At 50.6% G+C, this 21,022-nt stretch overlaps 1 protein-coding gene across 7 annotated transcripts in view; it reads left to right on the top strand.

The window, feature by feature from the left end:
• Nucleotides 1-21,022, top strand: part of NHSL2 (NHS like 2) — a 164,916-nt gene that overhangs the window by 95,513 nt on the left and 48,381 nt on the right. The window contains exon 1 of one of the 7 annotated variants that reach the window (XM_056809528.1): nt 6-19,059. The exons of the other annotated variants lie outside the window; for them this stretch is intronic. The gene's annotated coding sequence lies outside the window, so the exon portion shown is untranslated. Of the gene's footprint in view, nt 1-5; nt 19,060-21,022 lie in introns of those variants that run through there. 7 annotated transcript variants of the gene reach the window in all.

Raw genomic sequence — 21,022 nt, 5'->3', positions numbered from 1 at the left:
TTTGCTGGGCAGACAGAACGGAGAGGATCCTCGGGGTGCCCTGGCCAGGATGAGACGGGGGAGGGGCTCTCTAAACAGGCACTGGAGAATTGGATGATTGGTGGCGCAGGGGGGTTGCGAGGAGTCGCTACTTGGGCAGGTGGGGGAATAACCACTTAGCTCTGCTTCATAGGAGATTGTGGGGCAAAGGTAGAAAGGATGACATGGAAGGATCAGTTGAGAAAACTGGGGATGGTTAACCTGAAGGAGAGGAGATTTGGGGAGGGGGCGGCATGGCCTAACCACTGTCTTCAGAGGGGCTCCAGGGATGGATTAGTCTCACTGTGTGCCTCCCTCCAGAGGGCAGAGCTAGGACAAATGGGGGGAATTGGCAGGGAGGGGGATTTCAGCTGAAGATAAGCAAGAACTGGAAGCAGCAGAGCCTGGCTTGCCTGCTGTTTGAGACGCTCTGGGGTCCATGCCTGTCGAGTGCTCCAGTTCCCTAAAAGTCGCCTTGGCTCAGCTCTGGGACCAGAGGAGGGGAGGGGAGGCTGCCTTTGTGGAAGTCGCCTGTTCTCCAGAGTGAAGCGTGAGCTTGGAGCCACCAAAGGCAGGCAGGGAACTTGGCGGGGCTCCATTCCTGACCCCAAATTGGCACCATGGCCCTTGGGGGGTAGCTGGGACTCAGCCCTGGTCTCCGATCTCCTGGGGGTGGGGCGGGTGGCTCTCGCTCTCCTCCACGCAGATAGCCATGTGCTTTGAAGCCCTTCTTTGCTCAGTCAGTTCTCTGCTTCCTCTTGGTGCCATTGCTCCATCCTGGCCTCTGAAAAGGAGAGAGCTGGAGTTTCCCATGCTCCAGGAAGGGGCTCAGGGGGCCCAGGCCTTCTCTCCCTCCCGCCTCTCCCCCTCCCTGCTACTGCCACTGCTGGCATGCTGGGCAGGCAGCTCCTTCTGGAGCTGGAATTGCCATCTTCTGCAAACAGGCAGTCTGGAGGAGGGGAGCAGCAGGGAGCTTTCCTGCTCCTGGGACCTTCCTCTCCATTCCCCCCTGGGGGTTGTGGGAACAGCGAGAGCCCTAGCTATCAGCTAGAGAGCAGTGCAGGGACCACAAAGTATGTGGCCCCCACCTGGCCTGGCACAGCCCTGGAGCTTCCCGGTGGCCCTCTGAGATAGGAATCTCTTCTTGACAGCCATGAATGATGTGAGCTCAGTGCTCGTTGGCTCATTTGGTCCCGAGAAACAAGGGCTCTTACCACCTCCATTTTAGAGAGGGAACCCTGCCACAGAGCAGCCCAGTGACTTGCCTGGGGTCCCTCAGCCCCAAAGTGCCCAAGCTGGAGCTCAGCTCAGCTCAGAACCAAGCCAGATCCTCCATCATTGCCCAGAGTCGGGGCTGGAAGAGCAGAGCTGAAGCTGTGAGCCATTCACAATGTGCACCCAGCTCTTGGGAGGGCCTTTGGACCACAACCTGAGAGACAAGCAAACTCCGGGGAAAGGCCGAAGCTGAAGCCAGGCGGGAGCACACACACCCTCCCTTTCTCAGGATTAGGGTCTCAGTGAAACACACAGCCGAGGCCTTCCTTCTCCAGATGCCAGAGCAGCCTTTGGGCAGAATCAAAGGACCCTCCTGTGGGGTCTGTCAGCTTCTGCCTCATCCTCAATCTCCCTTCAAATCCCACTGCTCTCTAGCATTTCCTTTGGAGCAGCTGGAGTTCTGAGCCTGCGGCTGACAGACTGTTGGATGTCCTTTGTACCAGGCTGCTGGGAAAGAAGTCTCCAGCTGTTTCCAGCTGCAGCTCACCCCGCCTGGCCTGGCCTGTTCTGGCACTCAGTATCGCTAAAATGAAAAAGGCCTTGGCCAAAATGGCCTCTGTGCCTCTCTTGTCTTCTCTGTCGCCCCGTTACAACTGCTATCAGCCTCCTGTTTAGGCTTTTGGCCTGGCACCAAGTACCCCCGGAACTGGGAACCTCTTCGATTTGAGCCAAGATGGGATGGGCATGAGGAGAACAGAGAGTCATGTTGAAGGCAGGTTGGCACGTGGCAAAGCAAAGCATATGAAATACCTCTGAGTAAAACCGGAACTAGGTGGGGAAGATGGGGCTCGGGCCCAGGACTCTGAAAATGAGAAGTTGCCAGCACCGTTTATATTCCTTCACCAGGTAGAAATGGCCAAGCCCGGCAACAGGTTGGCAAAGATGATCATTTAAAATGGGAAGCTGCCAGACTCTGCACTTCCCTCTCTCTCTTCCCTCCCCTTCCTCATACCCAGCCAGAGCCCAAGGAAGCTCCACCCCAGCCAGGCCCCACCCTGTCCCTGCTTCTCTCCCTCCACAGATGAATTTGTCCTAAAACATCGATCTGGGGAGCACTGTGGGTGCTGAGACTGCCTGCCAGTTCTGGCTCTGTCCGTGTGTTCACTCGAGTTTGTGGTAAAATCTTAACGTCGACCTTAAGCAGCAATGCCCCTGGGACATAGAGTTGCCTTAGCAACAGACCAGATGACATCTACTGTCTGACATAGCTCTTGGCCTTCCTTTGAGCCCCCTAGTGATAAGACCTGGGGCTGTCAGACTCTTTGGAGGTCATCAACTGCAGCCCAGAGAGGGTGGGTAGCAAATGGAGCCAAGGCTCCCACCACCCTCTGGCTCCTGTGCTCTTTGCCCCGAAAGTCTGCCCTAGAAGTACTGCCAGACCAGTTTTTCTCCACACCACCAGTCTTGGCACTCCCCTGCTTCGATATCTATGGCACTCCCTCCTATTTTCTACTGGAAAAAGCAGGAACTCCCCTGCTTGGTTTTCAAGATGAGCCACCCTCCTGAGCCACCTCCCCGACAACTTTCCCTAGGGCTCTTTCCCAAGCTAAATTCTCCTCCAGCCAGGCTCCTTTGGCAATCACATCTGATCATGTCATTCTCCTGCTCTATATACTTCAATGGCTCCCAGTGACCTCTAAGATCAATTAGAAATTTCATTTGCTACCTGATCTCTCCCTATTTCTCTTGCCTTGCTAGACATCACTCACCTTCACGAACACCCCAGGTGTGCCGGACAGACTGGCCTTTGGATTGCTTGAGCATCACACCTGGCACACTGTCTCAGTGGTCAGACAGCAGCGACACTCCTTCCTCACCTTCCCCAGTCTTCCTGATCCTTCAGCTGTTAGTGTCTCCCTCCTCTCTCCCCCTACAAATTCCCATATGTCAAGTTCTAGTTTGTCCATGTGTGTATTTGAACAAGCCCCGTCCCCTCTCCAGACAATAACTTCCCGAAGGCAGAGGTGGTTGGGCTTTTATCTCTGTATGTCCAGCACCCAGAACAGGGCCGGGCATGTAGTAGGGGCCTAATAAATACTTGTTGAGAGGTGTTTGGCGATTGCACTCATCGCTGTCTTCCCACTAGGCCATTGCCATCTCATCTCTGTCTCTGCTCATTGGAGAATTCGCCATACTTGGCAACCTCGGGGAAAGTCATGTGCAAACCACATTCAGTTGTTGGAGAAGGAAGCCAGTGAGCTTTCAAAACTTGTTGATAATATGCTCATCTGGAAAGGTCTTGGAGTCAGAAGGCCCGAGTTTGAGTTCTGACCCTGACAGTTAGTTTCCTTACTGTGTGACCATAAGGCAGTGACCCTTTACCTCGGGGAGCCTGTTTCTTCATTTGTGAAATGGGGAAGATAATCATGGCCCACAAAGAGTCCCAGGAGGGAATTCCAAGCTTGTCTGGTCCAAGATCTTCTATGGAGGAGGAAATTAAGACTCACAGAAGAAGGGCCTGGGTTGGAGGGAAATGCAGCTGCTCCTTCCTTAACCTGTTATCCCTTGTTTCTAAGTGTGATGCAGTTCTGACAATCTGAAGGATGAGACCAAATATGCTCACCGTTGCTGTCTACCACAGGGCAGGCTGTGGGGCATCAAAGGCAAAGCATCTCATAGCAAAATGGAGTCTCCTACTGGGTCTCCAGCTGGGAAACATTGGCTAATGGAGCTCTCTGTGCTCATTTCCATCAAGCTAGAAGCAGTGTGGTATAGTAGTGGAATGTAGTAAGGGAAAGTCAGAAGGCTTGGGCCTTCCAAGACATTCACTCACTGGATGATCTCAGTTAAGTCCCTTCTCTATGCACCTTCCTTAGCTCTCCTGCCAATGAAGAGTTTGAACTAGCCAGCCTCTTGGGTACCTTCCAGCTCTCCCATTGGGTGCACCTAGGACTTTCTTTTCCTTCCTTCCTTCCTTCCTTCCTTCCTTCCTTCCTTCCTTCCTTCCTTCCTTCCTTCCTTCCTTCCATCCAATTTTTGGTATCTAAGTTTGTAGTAGAATGATGGTCTCTATATAGTAGGCCCTCCTAGGGTTGTCATCAGGACCAAATGGAAAGCACTTTGCCCACCTCAGAGAGTTATAAAAATGCTCACCACCATAATCAGATTGGACAAACCAGTTATTAAACACATACTGTAGCCCATGGTGCTTTCTTCTGTATCCCAAGCCTACTCTTCCTTCCCAGCTCAGGCACCATATCTTCCATGAAGCCTTTTCAAATTTCCCCCAGTCTAGTGATCCCGCCTATAGTCAGTGATCTAGAATATTGTGTCTCAAATGTTGCCAGTGGTAGAACCCTTTGGTTTAAACAAATCTTTGGCAGAACCCTTGTAGTCAAGTCTTCTAAAATTATTTTTAACACCCATGAACAAACAACATGAGGTTCATTGAAAAAAATAATCAGGGGTGCATCGGGGTCCCATGTAGCACAGTTTGAGAAACGCCAGTTTAGAGGAATCCTCCCCAGAGAACCCCTAGGAATGTTCAGATAGTCTCCTATCAAAGGCCTTCAGAGGTAGAGTGCTTTTAAAGAGCTTTCATTGTTAGGAGATTGCCCTCTCCCTCTGCTCTGAGCCAAAACCTGCTTGTGTGACACAATTTCATGTAAGTTTTATCTCCTGAACTAAACTGTAAACATGCCCTATGACACGTTGCATGGCACTGGATACATTGGTAATACTCAGTGTATACCTAATGCATGATTGACTTCTGCTGGTTCTCATGTTGCCTATAACAATAGGAGAGCACTTCTCATCTAGAACAGATCAGCATCCATCCATCCATCCATCCATCCATCCATCCATCCATCCAGGCATTTGTTCATCCATTGTCATGGAATTTCAGTGTTGGTACTTCATAATATAACATGTACCCAAGTAGGAATCTCTGTCTCTGCCTTTGTCTCTATCTCTTTCTATTTTACACACACACACACACACACACACACGCACACACACGAATTAGAGTTCTACCTCTAATCTTGCTTCACAAGGCAGCCCATTTCATAGTGAGACAAATCTGTGATTCCCTTTTTTCTGAATTACTTTATGATTTGTTTATACTTAAATTAATGTTCCAATTAGAGGTTATTGTGGTCAGCAATATGAAATATGGCTCCCAATCCCTTTCTTGCCATCCAGCCATCCAATATTCTCAAATTTGTGTGGAGACGGATGGATGGATGGATGGATGGATGGATGGATGTCATATTTTTATACAGGTTTTTTCAATTAAATTGTTTTGTATGTAAAAAGACCCCAAGGTTTTTTTCCACTAAATCAAAGAATAATTTCCTTCTCGTTGTTGTTCAGACACTGACTCTTTCTAAAGTACGTTGGATTCTGTTTCTGGGTTTTCTAGTCTATCCCACTGATCTCTTTCACTCTTCTTTGTCAAGTATATGACAGTGTACTTACATTCCAAATGATGATTTTATATTCATTTTGAAGCCTGGCAGTGCTCATCATCCTTCCCTGTTTTTTTATAATTATTAATATTTTTGCTCATCTGCCCTTTTGTGCAAATTCGGATTGGTATCTCATTAACTCTGTCGTTATCATTAAATTAAAACCTGTATCTCCATAAATGACTTTGGGAGTTCCTGACCTTTTTATTATATTTGCTTAACTTAACCATGAACCAGGAGCAGCCAATCCCATTTGCTCAGCTTTCCGTAGATTTCTGTAAATATTATTTTGAGGTCATCTTTAAGTAGGCCTCAATAGGTTAGGGCCCAAATATTTGTTCACTTTTTCCATTATGGTGAGATAATAGATGTAGAACTGGAAGAGACCTTAAAGGTCATCTAGTCCAACTCCCTCATTTTACAGATGAAGGAATTGAGACCCTAGGGATGCAGTGACTTGGCCAAAGGCCAGCAGATCTGGAATTTGAACCCAGCTCCTCAGACTGCAAACCCTGAATTCTTCCCATTGTGTCCCACTGCTTCTCCTGAGGGATGTTCGTCCTTCTACCACCAGTTTCTCTTGATTCTTGAAATTCAGATGATTTTCTCGGGTTTATCTTGTGACATCTACCAAAGCTTAGTTCCTTTATTAATTTTTCTGTCGACTCTCTGGAGTGCAGGGAGTAGATGTGTCTGTTTTTTGTACCTTGTTTTAATCGCAATATTTCTCTGTTCTAGCTGACATTAACTCTTGGTCTTCTTTTGGAACCCTAACAAGGAAGGACACTTCTAATATTTTAATGTCTTTTTCTGAACGTAAATGAAGGCCCTGTTTTTCAAAGACTTTCTCTGTTCCCAGAGATACAATCCCAGTGCTTCTTTTTCTCTCTCATTGACATGATTTACGATATTGATTCTTTTCCTGGAATTCTCCCATCCCCACATTCCAGTTCGAATGCCTCCTTGGCGGTGAAGGATGATTTCTATTTCTAGCCGGCTCTATTGCTGGATTCGATTTGCAAGTATTGCATTTGATATCTGGGTGCTGGAGCTTCACCGACCATATTGGCGGTGACGGCGGTGGCAGCATGTAGCTTTTTCTCAGCTTTGGCTTTGCACGGGTCCAGTAGGATTGCCTTGTGTAACTCACTGCCTTTGCAGGACGGCTCCATAACGGCCTGCCTGATTCCACCTTCTGAGATCAGTCTCGTCAGCTCGCCTCCTTTGTTTTCGTCATGCTTTTCTAAGTAATGGTCTGTTTCTTTTAGAAGCTCACGTTTTTCTTGGCACGGAGCTGTGGACAGTCATCTTGGATGGCCCTCGTGATTTCTTTTGCTCTCCCTTCTCGTTTCAAATTTAGTGATTGGAGAGTGCTCTCATCCTTTTAGAACGGGATTTAGCCGCTGCTTTAGCAATGTTCTTTAAAAGCCCTCTCTTGAATTTGTTGCGCGTCTTGGGGACAATTGAACATCACAAATGACCGTGGTAGGTTTTCTCTTTCTGGTGGTTTTTCCAAGTTCTTTAGGGGCAAGGATTGTTTTGTATTGGAGGGAAACAGTCTAACTGGAGCCAGGCGATCCTCCAGGGGAGATGTGGAAAGAAAACTAGAAAGGTAGGCTAGGGGCAGCAGAGTTTGGAACTTGTCCTCTAAGCAATGAGGAGTCACTGAGGCTTTTGAGCAGTACGCTGACATGGTCCCAGATGTACTTTTTTTTAACCCTTCCCTTCCATCTCAGAATCAATACTGCATATTGGTTCCAAGGCAGAAGAGTGCTAAGGGCTAGGCAGTGGGGGTCAAATGACCTGTCCAGGGTCACCCAGCTGGGAAGGGTCTGAGGCCAGATTGGAACCCAGGACCTCCCATCTCTAGGCCTGGCTCTCCATCCACTGAACCATCCAGCTGCCTCCTTAGGTATGCTTTTAAGAAAATTAATCTGAAGTTGAGAAACAACAAGGTAGAGTGGAAGAGAGAGAGGAGCAGCTGTAGAGTTAGGAAGACTGGGGTTCAGGTTCTGCCTCTGGAACAATTTGTTGTTTGACTTTGGACAAGTTACTTAACCCTGCCAAGTGCCTGCAGGCAGCCACGATTACAAATCACAGACGATGGCCATGTTGTGCCCTGTGCATCAGCAGAGGTAGTTTCCACATTGGTATTTCTGTATACCTCTGAAGTCATAGTTCTGGACAACAATAACAACAAGGAGCCAGGGATGATTAATATCTGGAGTGCATACAAAAAGCTAGAAACAGAGAGGCACAGTAGACAAGAATCTGGACCAGGAGACACAAGATCTGAGTTCGAATCGTAGCATAAATTTTGAGTCGGAAAGGGTCTCATCTCCCACCCCTTATTGTACAGAAGAGGCCTAGAGAGGTTAAGCCAATTGCCCTGGGTCACAGAAGTTGTAAGAGCAGAGACAGGGCTCAGGTCTCTCTGCCCTTCTTTGTCTGTAGAATGGAACTAGTGATGCTTGTCCTCTCGCTTCCCTCCCTTCCCAAGGGGGTCAGGAGGAAAGCACTTGGTGAACCCTAAAGCCCTGGGCAAACATGAGACGCCCTTCTCATAACAGAGGCCAGAAGCTCTAAGGAGAGAGGAGGGAAGCGGGCAGGGAGCCCTGCTCTAGGCAGGAAGCTTGCAATGAAATCATCTGAGCACAAGAGCCAAGAGCTATGTGAAGTTGAGCCCCTGGCCGTGTTTGTCCAGTACCTGGCCTGAGTCCTGTCCAGGCCTGGGCCCTGGGTTGCATCATCCACCCTAGCTGTCCGCATCCTGGTCCCAACTCTGGAGGGCTCTCCATTTGTGGCGGCACCTGGGCATGAGTTTATTTTTGTCTGTGGCCTCAAGAGGCGGGGCATGCTGTGCCTCCTGTCCCCATGCCCAGGACCAGCTGGGTTCTCTTCTGTTGAGGCCTGCAGGCAGCCCCATTATTTCCTCACATTCCTGGGCATAGGGCCCAACATGGTGGCCAGTTGGCCATACAGTTACCAAATGTTTACGAAAACCTTACAATGCAGTCAAGTTTTTGTTGGCCTTCTTTCCCTCTTTGGCAGGGGTGGGGACGGAGGAGAAGAGGAGCCATGGGCTCCAAAAGGCTTTGCTGAATTCCGACACGAAATGAATAGATCTCAAGAGAAGCTCCTGGCTAGCCTGGGAGTTTGGTGCCGTCATCCTCCCTGACGCTGGCCTCCTTGGCCACACTAGCTAGGACCATGAGCCCAGCCCTTGATCCCAGGGATTCAGGAATCTTAGGCTAACACTGTGCCTAAGCCTCTACTATCTACCGATGTACCAAGGAGAGAGAGCTTAACGTGGCCCAGCCCTCAATCCCCGCCTTGGCGTCTCAAGGGCACCTTAGCATGGCCAAACAATTCAGTTTGCCTCTTCGGCAGTCCCAATGGGGGGTGGGGGGGAAACACACAGACTCTCTTGTTTATTGTCCTTGTTATTTCCCACAGGCTGAACTATACAGTAGGTGCCAAATAATTGTTTGATTGCTATGCTTGGCTCACACTGGCACCTCCATCAGCATTGATCACATCCTGCACATCCATGGAGAAGCCACCCTTTTCACTGGAGCCATCACTTAATATAAGGTCTGACACAGGGAAGGCACCTCTGAAGTGTTTCTGTAGGCAGTGGTGCATCTAGTGGGCTGTCCATCTGTCATCCCTTGCCACGTGACTCGCTCATTTTTTTTTCTAGAAGACTAAGGGTCCTCACTAGCCATCTCATCCAAACTCTTCATTTTACAGATGAACAAACTGAGGCAGGGCCAAAATTTGAACCCAGGTTCTCTGTGTCTTTTCTGCTGCTTCTGTATAAGCCCTCACTGCTAACATGCATCTATCTTTCCATTGGCCTTTTGGCCACAGTTTGGGTTCTTCTGTGTTCCCTAATTTGCAGCCATCTCCCATCTCTGGGAGAATGGATGCTGGTAGCCAAGAGAGGGGTCTTCGAGGCATTGAGCAGCTTCCATGTGACAGTCCTTCAGCCACTGGGGTAGGTCTATGTGACATTCCACCTACATGACACTCCCTCCTAGCTCCGGCTGTGCATCAGCTCCCCACTCCTATGCCTCGAATTCTCTTCTTTCTCATCTCTGCTCATTAGAATCTCTGCTTTCCTTCAAGGCTCAGCTTGGGTCTTCTTGATTCTCCCCCTTGCCTCCCTTAAGGGAGATATTCAGAGATGAAGAGGAGGATGTAAAAATGAAAGATGTCAGGAGCCCTTTCTCTTTATTCTGAAGTGCTGCCCAGTTCCTAGAAAACTGTTCATCCACTTGGTTTTTCCTGTGTGGATGGCTAGGCTGATTTCTTTAAAGAGTCAATGAGTCTTATTGAGGAGGGCCTGTCATATGCTTGAGTCTCATACCATAACAGAATCCTACAGTGTCTCAGAGGCTTTCTTAGAGTCCAGTGCTTATCTAAGATCAGAGGATCATTGATTTATAGAGAGAGGGGGCTTATAAAAGTGCTTCATACCAATCTTCTCATTTTGTAGATGGGGAAACTGAGGCACAGAGAAGTTAAGGGACTTACCCAGGTTCACACAGCCAGTAAGCATCTGAGGTGGAATTTGAGTCCAGAATTTCATTCCAAATCTGGCACTTTGTACAAGTACCCAGCAGGAATCAGGATTCCTTGGACACTCCCAGACAAGTGGTCAACCAGAGTCTGCTCCAGACATCCAATTCCACTTTTAAGTAAGTGCCTCTCATTGTTAGGAAACCTTACCTTGAGCCTAATGAGCCTCTTTTAGCCTTCTGAGTCCACTAAAACCCCGAGCTCCTTTTCAAATGAAGAGTTCCCTTGAAACATCCTCCCGGGCACCACATCTGGGCATTTATTCTCTTCTTGTCTTTTCTTGGAACCCGAGTATTAGAATTGGGCTCAGCACAAAGGCATTTGCAAACAGAAGCAGGTGGGTACCTCTGGGGAGGGAGGGGGCTGTTCATAGAGAACGAACGGGAAGTCATGATAGGGAACCTGACTGGTGGGAAGGGGTTCTGAGGAGGCCATAGTTCAACGGTTACCTCCAGAAGTGACTAGGAATGCAGAAACTAACCTCTCAGCACTACCCAGCTGTGCCTTTGCAGTCGGGGGGACCCTGGGGAAAAGTGTCAGTTTACAGGCCCAATCCAAGGTTATCCTCATTCTGAAGGCATTTTAGATGAGTGTGTTTGGCAGAAATAGCTGCCTCCTCCCTCTCTGCATGGGAATGTCCAGCCCAGTCCAACTCAACAGACTTCGAGTAGGTCCCTGCCAGGTGCCAAGGAGATGGAGAGTGAAATGACTCGAAGAGCAGGGAGTCCCCGAGAAATACCCCAGGAGGCTGGGGAACGGCAAGAAGCCCAGCTGGATTGGAATGTGGATTACATGAGGGAGCGTTCCCTCATTTTTCTCAGCTCCCTGATACTTCTTGCCCCCTGTTGTTACCTCTGGGCTCTCTCTCCCCCATCCCTCCTGATTTGAAGTCCATGCTATTCCCATCTGCCACCCAAACAGAATCCTGGTTGATGTTCTCTACAGACCTCCAGCCAACTCCCTTTCCTTCCTTAATGAGTTCAGTTCCTGGCTCACAATCTTTTTCTCCACTCCAACTCTAGCCCTCATACGAAGAGATGTCAACATGCATAGTGGCTCTCCCTCAAACACCCTAACCACTGAGCTCGTCAACCTACTCACCTCCCATGAGCTACTCCTCCACTCTAGTTCGGCTGCACACAAAGATGGCCATGCCATGGATCTTGTATCATCTGCAAATGTTCCATCTCCATGTTCAAGGATTCGGAAATCCCCACAATCTGTTGGCTTTCCACATCTCCCTCTGCCTTCTCTTATCAAGCCCTCCTTGACTCCTAGAGTCCACACCCAGACTCTAATCCTCGGCGGTCACTTCTCTCCCAGCTAGCCACTCTCTCCTCCCTTCCCTATCTTGACCTCTTGGCGAACCAGTTCAACTCCACATCGCCTTTCATCCCGACTCTCTCACTCCTCTTCAATCCCTCTTTGCCTCCCACTTCCTTCCCTGCTGCCTACAACTATGCCCATGTCTCGCCCATCCTGAAAAAGCCCTCACTTCATCTTTCCATCCTGACTAACCATCATCCTATATCTCTTCTGCCCTTTGTGGCTAAGCACCTTGCAAAGGCGGTATATGACAGGCGCTTCCACTTCCTCTCCTCTCACTCTATTCTTAACCCCTTACAATTCAGCTTCTGCCCCATCATTCCACAGAAATTGCTGTCTCCTGAGTTATGGATGTTCTCCCAGTAGCCAAACCCAGTCCATCCTCCATTCAGCTATCAAAATAATCTTCCTGAAGTGCCGGTCGTCTATAAATGTTCGGAAGTATTGATAGTGGCTCTTTTTGTCGTGGCAAAGAATTGGAAATTGCGGGGATGCCCATTAATGGGGGAATGACTGAACAAGGTATAGTGGGCCATTTGACTGTGATGGAGGATTTTTATTGGGCTATACAAAGTGACAAGCAGCATGCTTTCAGAAAAATGTGGAAAGATTTCCATGAACTGATGTAAAGTGAAGTGAGCAGAACCAGGAGAACAATGTACACAGTGATGGCAATATTATACGATGATCAGCTAGGAAGGACTTGGCTGTGCTCAGCGATGCAATTTGGGATGAGCGATGTTCTCTTCCTCCAGAGAAAGAACTGATGGAGCCTGAGTGTAGATCGAAGTAGACTTTTTGAACTTTATTTTGTTGCTGTTGTTTTTCTGGGTTTTCTTTCACAACACAGCTAATATGGAAATAGGTTTGGGATGATGGCATGTGTGTTGTCTGTATCAAATTGCTTGCCTTCTCAACGTGGGAGGAGGGAGGGAGAGAATTTGGAACTCACAATTTTAAAAAATGATTATTAAAATTGTTTTTATAGATCATTGGAAAAAATAAAATATTTCAGGGGAAATTAAGCAGTGATCTGTCTGTGTCAGCACCTCCTCCCACTCAGTAAACTCTAGTGGCTCCCTATCACCCCCAGGAGCAAATACAGAATCCTGTGGCATGCATAGCCCTTCATAACCTAACCTCCCTTGGCCCCAGCCCCTTTCCAGTCTCTTCACATCTTACTCCCCTCCATGTACCCACTCTTCAGGTCCATAAAACTAGCCCTCTGGCTCTTCCGCAAACAAGACCCTCCAAATCTCAGCTCTGGCCCTTCTCTCTCCCTGGCCTCCATTAAGTCCCAACTCAAACCCCGTCTTCTACAGGAAGCCTTCCCCACCCCTCTTAATTCTGGTGTCTTCCCTCTGTTTGTTATTTTCTCTGTGGAGCTTATTTGTGTAGAGTTGTTTACTTCAGAGTTATTTGGATATTGTCCCTCCCCATTAGACTCCTGGAGGGCAGGGACTGTCTTCTGTCTCTCCTTATAGCCCTAGTACTCAGCACAGTACCTGGCACATAGTAGGTGCTTCATAAATAAATGTTTAGCACTGATCCAGTGGAACCAATGCCAAACAGAGGAGTTTATATGGGATTGTCAGGGTGATAGGGAGCCACTGAATCTTTTCAAGTAGGGGAGTGACACAGGCAAAGTTTTCCTTTAGGAAAATTCCTTTACCAACTGTGTGGGAGACGGATCGGAGTGGGAAGAGACAAGGCAGAGACAGCAGCTCTGAGAGCTAGTGAGAGAGCAGAAAAGGCTTGGTTGTTCTTTCCTTGTTAACTTCATTATTCCAGGCCTCCATTTAGGGGATCCTTTGTTAGGGTCTGGGTTTTTGCCCACCACCATGGAAGACCAAAAGACAATGCAATTAGCAGGAGGGCCATTTATTGAACTGATGTGCACCAGCAGCACACACCAGGGGAGCTCCGCCATAGAGTTCCAATTGTAGTCTGGGGATGCTGGGATATATATGCCCTCCAGCATGCATGGCCCCCCAGTCCCTATCTGGTACATACCATCGTTGGAATGTTTGCCAGCATTCATGGTCCCTAAGCTCTTAACTGGGACTTACTGCTGCTGGGACCTTTGACATATTAACTTCCAAGGCCTGGCAGTTCCTGCTCCCTCACCTTCACAGCATAGAGGCAAACCCAGGCCCTAGAAGACTGCCAGTGGCTCTGAAACTCTGCTAGCCCCGTAGGACTGAGAAAGCTCCGAATACCACGAGCTTAGCCGTGGGTAGTGTGTGCATTCTCCAAGGCCTAGTGTAGTAAGGACAGATAGGCTCAGCACCTTCAGCTTGGGCCTGGGAGATGAGAGGATGAATCTGGCAACCATGGCAGCCCCTCCAGACCTTTTCCTAAGGTGCAGAGGGGTCATGATTTGCCTCAGTGGAGGAGGAGGATGGCCCCCTACCACGAAGAGCAAAGTCCTGGCCGTGTGAGGCCCCTTGATACTGGCCTGCTTCTCCTACCCTTTCCCCCTTGGGACCAGAAGGCTAAGCCAGAGACTATAGGAGTCGGAAGGGATCTTGGTGGTCCTCTGGCCTGTCCCCAGCCAGAGAATGCAGCCCATCGACAGCCTCCCAGGTCCCAATCGACCATTCAGTCTTCCCTTGAACTGCTCTCAAAGAAGAGAACTTCTTTGTCTTGGCTTCTCTGGGCGTTGACCTGGACCTCACTCTTGGTGCTGCCTTCCTTCCCGGAGCAAAATGTCTGCTTTTGTTGCTGGTCTCCACATCCCCGAGTCTCTCTTCACAGCTTAGCCCATCTTCTTTTCTCTTCTCCCTTTGCTTTGTCCCTTCTTCTTCAGGGGTTGCAGAGGGTACCTGGGGGGAACCTCAATCGAGCCGACCAAAGACGTCAGGAGCCATTGGAGCTAGCCCCTGGGCCAGGCTGTACTGAAGCAGAGGCAATACCAAGTTGTTTTTGGACCTCAGTCCTTGTCACCAGTGCCTCTTGCCAGTTACCGTGCCTAGAGGAGGTGACGTAATGGGAACAGGCCCTTATCAGGGCAGCCTTGTTGGGAACACATGGGGGGAGGTTGTTGCTGAGAGAGAGGCCTCAGCACTGGGGAGTTGGGAGCCCGTGTGGGTCAGCTTGTGGTCGGCCTCCGTTCTCCAGCATCCCCTGGCCTGGCACACCTAGGTGAAGGCTGAACCTTTCAGACCGAAGTGTATCGTGGGCAGAAACTAGGCTTTGCCCTCAGAGTACAGGGAGCCCAGGACACTTCTCACTAGCTTTCCCCTTCCTTCTTGGTCAGACATGTTGCAGGTGAGAGTGAGCATGAAAAACCCGGACCCTGGATGGCCTGTGAGAAAGCGTTTGGTAAGGGCTTTGGGCTAGGCACGTGGAGCCAAATGCGAGCCAAAAGGGCAGTCCCTTCTCCCCCCCCCCCCCAGAAGACTATATCCAAGAAGCTGAAAGGGGGAGTGGGTGGAGACCCAGAGGTCAGGCCTGGAGGCCAGAGTGGAGAGGCTGGCCTGCTCTCTCCAACCACAGGGAAAGTTCACCAAGGCAGAGGGCACTTTGAAGGGGAGAAATAGGCCAGGGGTAGTGTGAGCATGGGTCACGGAGAACCCTAGCCCCTCTGTCTTGTTTGGCGGAAGAGGCCGCATCCAAACCGGACCTGAAGACGAGTCTCGTCTACAAAAACGTGAGGGTTGGACACATGCACACAGCAGTTTAAGGTGTGACAAGGAAATCACTTTTAAAAGACTGATATATATTAATTTAAGATCGCCAAGGAATTCAGCTATGTAATTCCTTAATGAAAACTCAAGTCAGCCGTCAACCTTTTATGGAGTTTAATTACAAACAGGAGGTAGAAAGGAATTAGAGATAGAGAGAGAGAAAGAGAGAGAGAGAAAGGGGAGAGAAGGGAATAGGGCTTAAATACCCCTTCTGTTTAGGCTGGGCCAAAAGGCCCAAGCCCTTAGATAGCTGGGGCAAAGAAAAGAGATCAGTTCCTATTACTCACATGACCAAAATGGAGAAACAGTCTCAGAGTCCTCACCTTCAGCTTCCTTCAGAGCAAGCTTCTCAGAGCACCTCTCCAACCACTCAGAGCCAAAACTCTCCAACCACCCCCCCCAGTCCTCAGGCCCCCCTATCTTTAAGGAAACCATCCAGGTTCCCTCCCCTCAGTTCTCACATCTACCAATCACTGTCCATGTCTTCCCTGTGCCAATGGTGACTCTAGCTTAACCCAGGACCGCCCAGAGGTCTGTGGCTTTGCACATGTCTGTTGGAGGTCTTTTTTTTTTTAAACTCTTACCTTCCGTCTTGGAGTCAATACTGTGTATTGGCTCCAAGGCAGAAGAGTGGTAAGGGCTAGGCAATGGGGGTCAAGTGACTTGCCCAGGGTCACACAGCTGGGAAGTGTCTGAGGCCAGATTGGAACCTAGGACCTCCCGTCTCTAGGACTGGCTCTTAATCCACTGAGCTACCCAGCACATTGGCCATCTCAAAGGGTCGCCAAAGACTCCTCAGGGCGTGGGGCCCCAGAACAAGGGCCAGGGTTGGAGTTAGAAGACTTGAGTTTTATTCCTTCCGCCTCTTAATGTTGGGGAAAACTTGGTGAAGTCCATTCTCCTCTCAGTTTTCCCATGTATAAAATGAGTGAGTCTCTAATGGCAGTGCCGCTTTAGTGGACAATTCTGCAAGCATTATGATTATGCCCATTTTACAGATGAGGAAAATGAGGTTCAGAGGGGTGCCGTGATGAGCACTGTGCCTTGAACCTATAGCAGGCGCCTTGTGCCTATTTGCCCAGTGCTGTGCAGTGATACCATTGTAAGGCTCAGGTCGTTGGAACTTGACGTAATGGCCAAGCTTGGCTCCCAGGAGGAGATGAGGAGCTTTCTTTGCCTCCCCTCCTTGCACAGCAGAGGGCTGGGGGTGGAATATCGCAGGCACTGAGATGCCTCGGGTCTCTTGGTTGGCTTTGCTCGGGCAAGGAGAAGAGAGGGGATGCTTCGGAAGGAAAGGGGATCCAAGAGCCAGAGGTGACAGTATTTTTCAAAGGAGCCCCAAATACTTGTTTGTTGAGTTGAACATTTTTGTAAAAGCCCTCTAGATAGCGCCGTCAGAGGCAGCTTTGAGCTTGCCTTCTTACCTCAGTTTCCCAATCCAGAAAACAGGGATAAGAATCCTTGTACTTCCTCATATCACAGGGCTTTATAGGCATCGTGGTGTTCAGATGAGACAGTACCTGGGAAACCATTGGTGCCTGCAGGGTGATACATCTGGGTGAGTGGCTGACAAGAAGCAGCAGTGAGGGCCTCAGGCCATGTTCGGCTGGGGAGTGCACCCTCCCTCTCCCTTACTGTTTGGGTGTTGCAGGTCCAACCGTTGGGTCCTTTGCTCCCCAGTAACCAAGCTTCAGTGATTCTCAGTTGGGGTCCGGGGAGGTGGACTGCCACTGATCTCTGAAAGCCCTTGCAGCTCTGAGCTCTAACTCAGTGCTCAGGAACGTGGCTCTGGAAGCAAGCAAAGCTGCCAGCAGATGGACTGTGGGTCATTTGGCGAGATGCTCAGCCAGTGCTCTCACTTCCCACGAGCTGGGGGAATTGATGCCACCCTTCAGGAAGGCAGGAATGGAGGCTCTCTCTCGTGGCCTTCTCTCTGCAGAGGCCTTCGTTCTGGACTGTGTGTGGACTAAGCATGGACATAGAGTGAAAGGGGCCTTAGAATGGAGCATGGAACTGTGGAGGCGTTGGAATATGGGGGTGGGTGGGGCTTTGTCTCCTCTGGTGTCATGGCCCTTTGAGCCGCAGTCTGCTGAGAGCCCTTCCCCAATGAACAAAGCAGAATGGGTGTCAAAGGAAGAAAGATGCCAAGTTCCCAGACTCTGGCAGTCCTAGTGGGACCAGGCTAAACATTTGGGTTCTAGAGCTAGAAGGGGGCCTTGCCCACAGAATGTCCCATCCTAGTGGAGCAGGAATCCCCAAAAGGGAAAGGAAGAAAGGGGAACCAGCTGCCCTGGGCAGAAAGAAAGGGCAGCCAGGCAGCCAGAAAGCAGCAGGCAGACTCTGCCCAACACAGAACGGACCTTCTTTTCATCAGTGGGAGAAAGTCCTGGAATGACAGCCCCTCCCTCCTCCAACAGATCCTGTTTCTGGACTTAGCACAGCAGGTCCACAGAGTTCGCCTGAGGCACTGGGAAGTTGAAAAATTGCAGTGACTTGCCCTTGTTCACATAGCTAGTCCAGGTCAAGGGGCACGATTTGAACCCAGGTCTTCCTCACTGAGAGGAACAGCCGCCTTCCTTTCAATCCTGCTGCTATTTACACACACATGTAGAACAAGCCTAGTTACATTTTCCCAGTGGAACCCCACTAAAGTTCTACAATAATGGAAGCATGGCAAAGAGGATTTTGCCTAGTGGGGAAACCAAGGCCCTTGGCAGGTTCAAGTCATAGCTCTTTGCCACTTGCTGACTGGGTACGTGACTTCCTTTGGGTAAAGCCTTCTCCTCTCTGGGCTGGTTTCCTCGTCTGCCAACTGAGGGGTTTGGGCAGTCACCTCCGAGGTCCTTTCCAGCCCCAACTCTGGGTCCCATGAAGAGGACAAGGGACTTGGCCCCCGGGTGACGCCTTGAGTCACAAGCCAGAATGACTTCATTTTCCCTCCCGGGGTGCCTGTAAGATATAGCACGGCACTGCTGGCCACGACGGCCCTACCAGTTGGGCTGCCAGCCAGAGAGGACCCCAAGCTTGACGACAACTTTCCACTCTGTCCTGATAAAACTCGGCCTCGAATCCTCCGTGCATGGGATTCTTGCCCTTTCTTGCTGCCGGAGCCATTCTCCACTTGACAATTGCAGGAGACCGAGCTCCTGGGCTTGCTTTACAGCCACGTATTCTCCTGCTTTCCCAGAAAGAGGGTAGCTGCTCCCTTCCCTGCATCTGGTAGCAGCCCTCCAATAGCTGGGCCAGGGCCTGCGCCTATCCCTATCCCTACTGACGTTTATGGAACCCTGGCAGCTTTGCAGGATACTTTGCAAACCCGCAGACGGCGGAGCCTCACTACAGGCTGGAGGGCTCCATTTGGGGGATGAGGAAAACTCAGACAAGGAGTCCGGCAGGCCCAGAGGATCTCCCAGAGGCCTTCCACCTCGGGCATCCCATGCCACGTGCAGAGGCAGGGGCCAGTGTAGGGCAGGGTTCCCAGAGCACCCTCAGTGTCTTCTGCACTTCTGCTCAGGGCCCAGGGCTCCACTTCTCTTTTCAGAGTCAGGGTGGGTGGCAACAGCTGAGATGTGAGGAAAGCCCTGGGCCCTGGGGCCTCCAGGAGGGTGTGGTGGGAGGAACTGGCAGCCCAGCCCAGCCTCTCACTTAGCCGGGAGATCTTGTCTTGTGGTCACAGCGGGTTCTCCCAGCCAGGCTGAGGAGGACGAAGCATTTCTTATCCCAGAAGCAGCAGTGGTGGCAGCAGAAGAGGGACCCTGATGGTGAGCAGCACAGGCACTACTGGCCATCTGGCCATGGGGGTGGGAGTAAGGGGAAGAGGCATTAGAGTCTTAAGACTTTTGACTGCAGGAGGGAGGAGGGAGAGTGTCCAGCAGCAGCAGGCAAGGGCCAGGCATGGACTGGGCTGCCCTGGCAGATGGTGAGTTCCCCATCACTAAAGGTGTTCAAGCATAAGGTAAAGAATCACTTGCTGAGAATGCTGCAGATAAAGGGTTTCCTGCCAGGATACTACTGGTCGGAGTAGGTGGCCTGCAAGGTGCCTGGAGAGTGACTCCTCTACTAAACAGCTAAGGTCTTTCCTTGCTGTGGTGAGGCAGGTATAGCTTGGCGTTCTTTAGAGAGCATAGTTCCTGAGTTATCTTAGCCAGAGAAATCTGGGCATTGGGAGCCATGGAGAAGTAGTGTGGGCAAAAGAAGGAGTCATAGTTCTGCCCCTTAACTGCAAGTGTGTGTCACCTTTTATCAGTCCCTTTCCTTCTCTGGGCCTCTATTTCCTCATCTGTAAAATGGGGATGTTATCCTTGTACCCACCCTCCTTGTGGCAGGGGGACGCGTGGGTGCCTTTTGGGAAGATCCAGTGAGATGCAGCCCAGAGGCTTGGTTGCCACGAAGCCTGAAATCAGTGTGAGCCTTGGCTCGCAGCTAGGTAGTTGTGGGCTGAGCAGCCCTGTTTTTGGCCTGGGTTTTGCCATCCCAGCCCCTGGGGCATCAGCCCTGACGAGTGAAACCCAGATGAGCTGGCTGAGTTGGAACTAGGATGGCAGCCCACATCTGGGCTGAGAGGCTGGGCCGGGGTGCAGCTAAAGGGAGGGGTAGCAGAGGAGGAGTGACCAGGCAGTCTGCCCACTGTCATGTCACTGAGAAAGTGGGAATGGGCAAGAGGGCCAGGGAGGGCCTCGTTGGGGATGGTGGAAGAGGAATTCATTCTCGGAGTAGGGGATGGCCTGGAAGGTGCCTGAGATCCTCGGCGAGCAGCTCTGAGGCTCTAGGACTGGGGTGGTGGAAGGAAAGGTACCCCGGAAAAGGCCTGAGATTCAAGGGCAAAGCTCGCACAGCTTCAAAAAGAAGAGTGGGAGGGAAAACCCAGGCAGGCTGGCATTTGCTACAGGGTCAGGGGAAGGTGAGGCAGGAAGGAGTGGGCTAGGCCAGCCTCTCCCAGCCACTCTAAGCAAGCAGCCGAGCTGTCGGTGTGGTCCTGCTGAAGCCTCGAGAGGCCTGGCTGGCCCACTCTAGGCAGTGCTCTCAACGGTGCCATCCATTGGAAAGGGAAGAGGTGGCCTTTGGGGCGGCCTGGCTCCTAGGGAGCTGTTGCCAGTGAGACCCAGATGGGGCATGCTGGTGAGGTCTCAGCGACAGAGCAGAGTGTGGAGTAGAAATGCGGTAAAGAACGGCAGATGGTGTTTCCCCCACCGGGAAATCCGTAATGAGAGCAGCTGACCTTTCTGGAGGGTTTTCTGGGTTACAACTCCCTGGCCTCCATTCTGCCGTCTGAATGGCCCCTCCAGGAGATGGAAGCATTATGGCCCCGTTTGAGACATTGAGAAACGCCCACTCGGACAGGCTGGAAGACTCTCTTGAGCAGCTGAGCTGAGCCTGGAGTCCAGGTTTCAAACCCAAAGATGTCACCAGACTAGAATGTTGGACTGCCTCAAAGGAGGCCTGGTGTAACGCGGATCGACGGACCATCTTCCCTCTGGGTTTCGAGAAAGAGCCGTCCTACTTGGTAACTGAGACTCGGAGGGTCCCCCAGGCCAGCAGCCCTCGTCCTCTTCGAACCCCCCATTTCCTTCCAAGACTCTGTTCAAGAGCCACCTCCTTTATTCTGTGTCTATCTTTTGGGGAGCTTGTACTTGCTTGCCTGTGGACAGGCTGTATCCCTTCCAGAGGATGTAAGCTCCCCCAGGCAGGGACTGGTCCATAGTAGGTGCTCAATAAGGGTTTATG

The sequence above is a fragment of the Monodelphis domestica genome, chromosome X (genome assembly GCF_027887165.1).
Source record: "Monodelphis domestica isolate mMonDom1 chromosome X, mMonDom1.pri, whole genome shotgun sequence".
NCBI classification, from domain to species: Eukaryota; Metazoa; Chordata; class Mammalia; order Didelphimorphia; family Didelphidae; genus Monodelphis; species Monodelphis domestica.
This window is presented reverse-complemented; position numbering and strand designations above follow the sequence as displayed.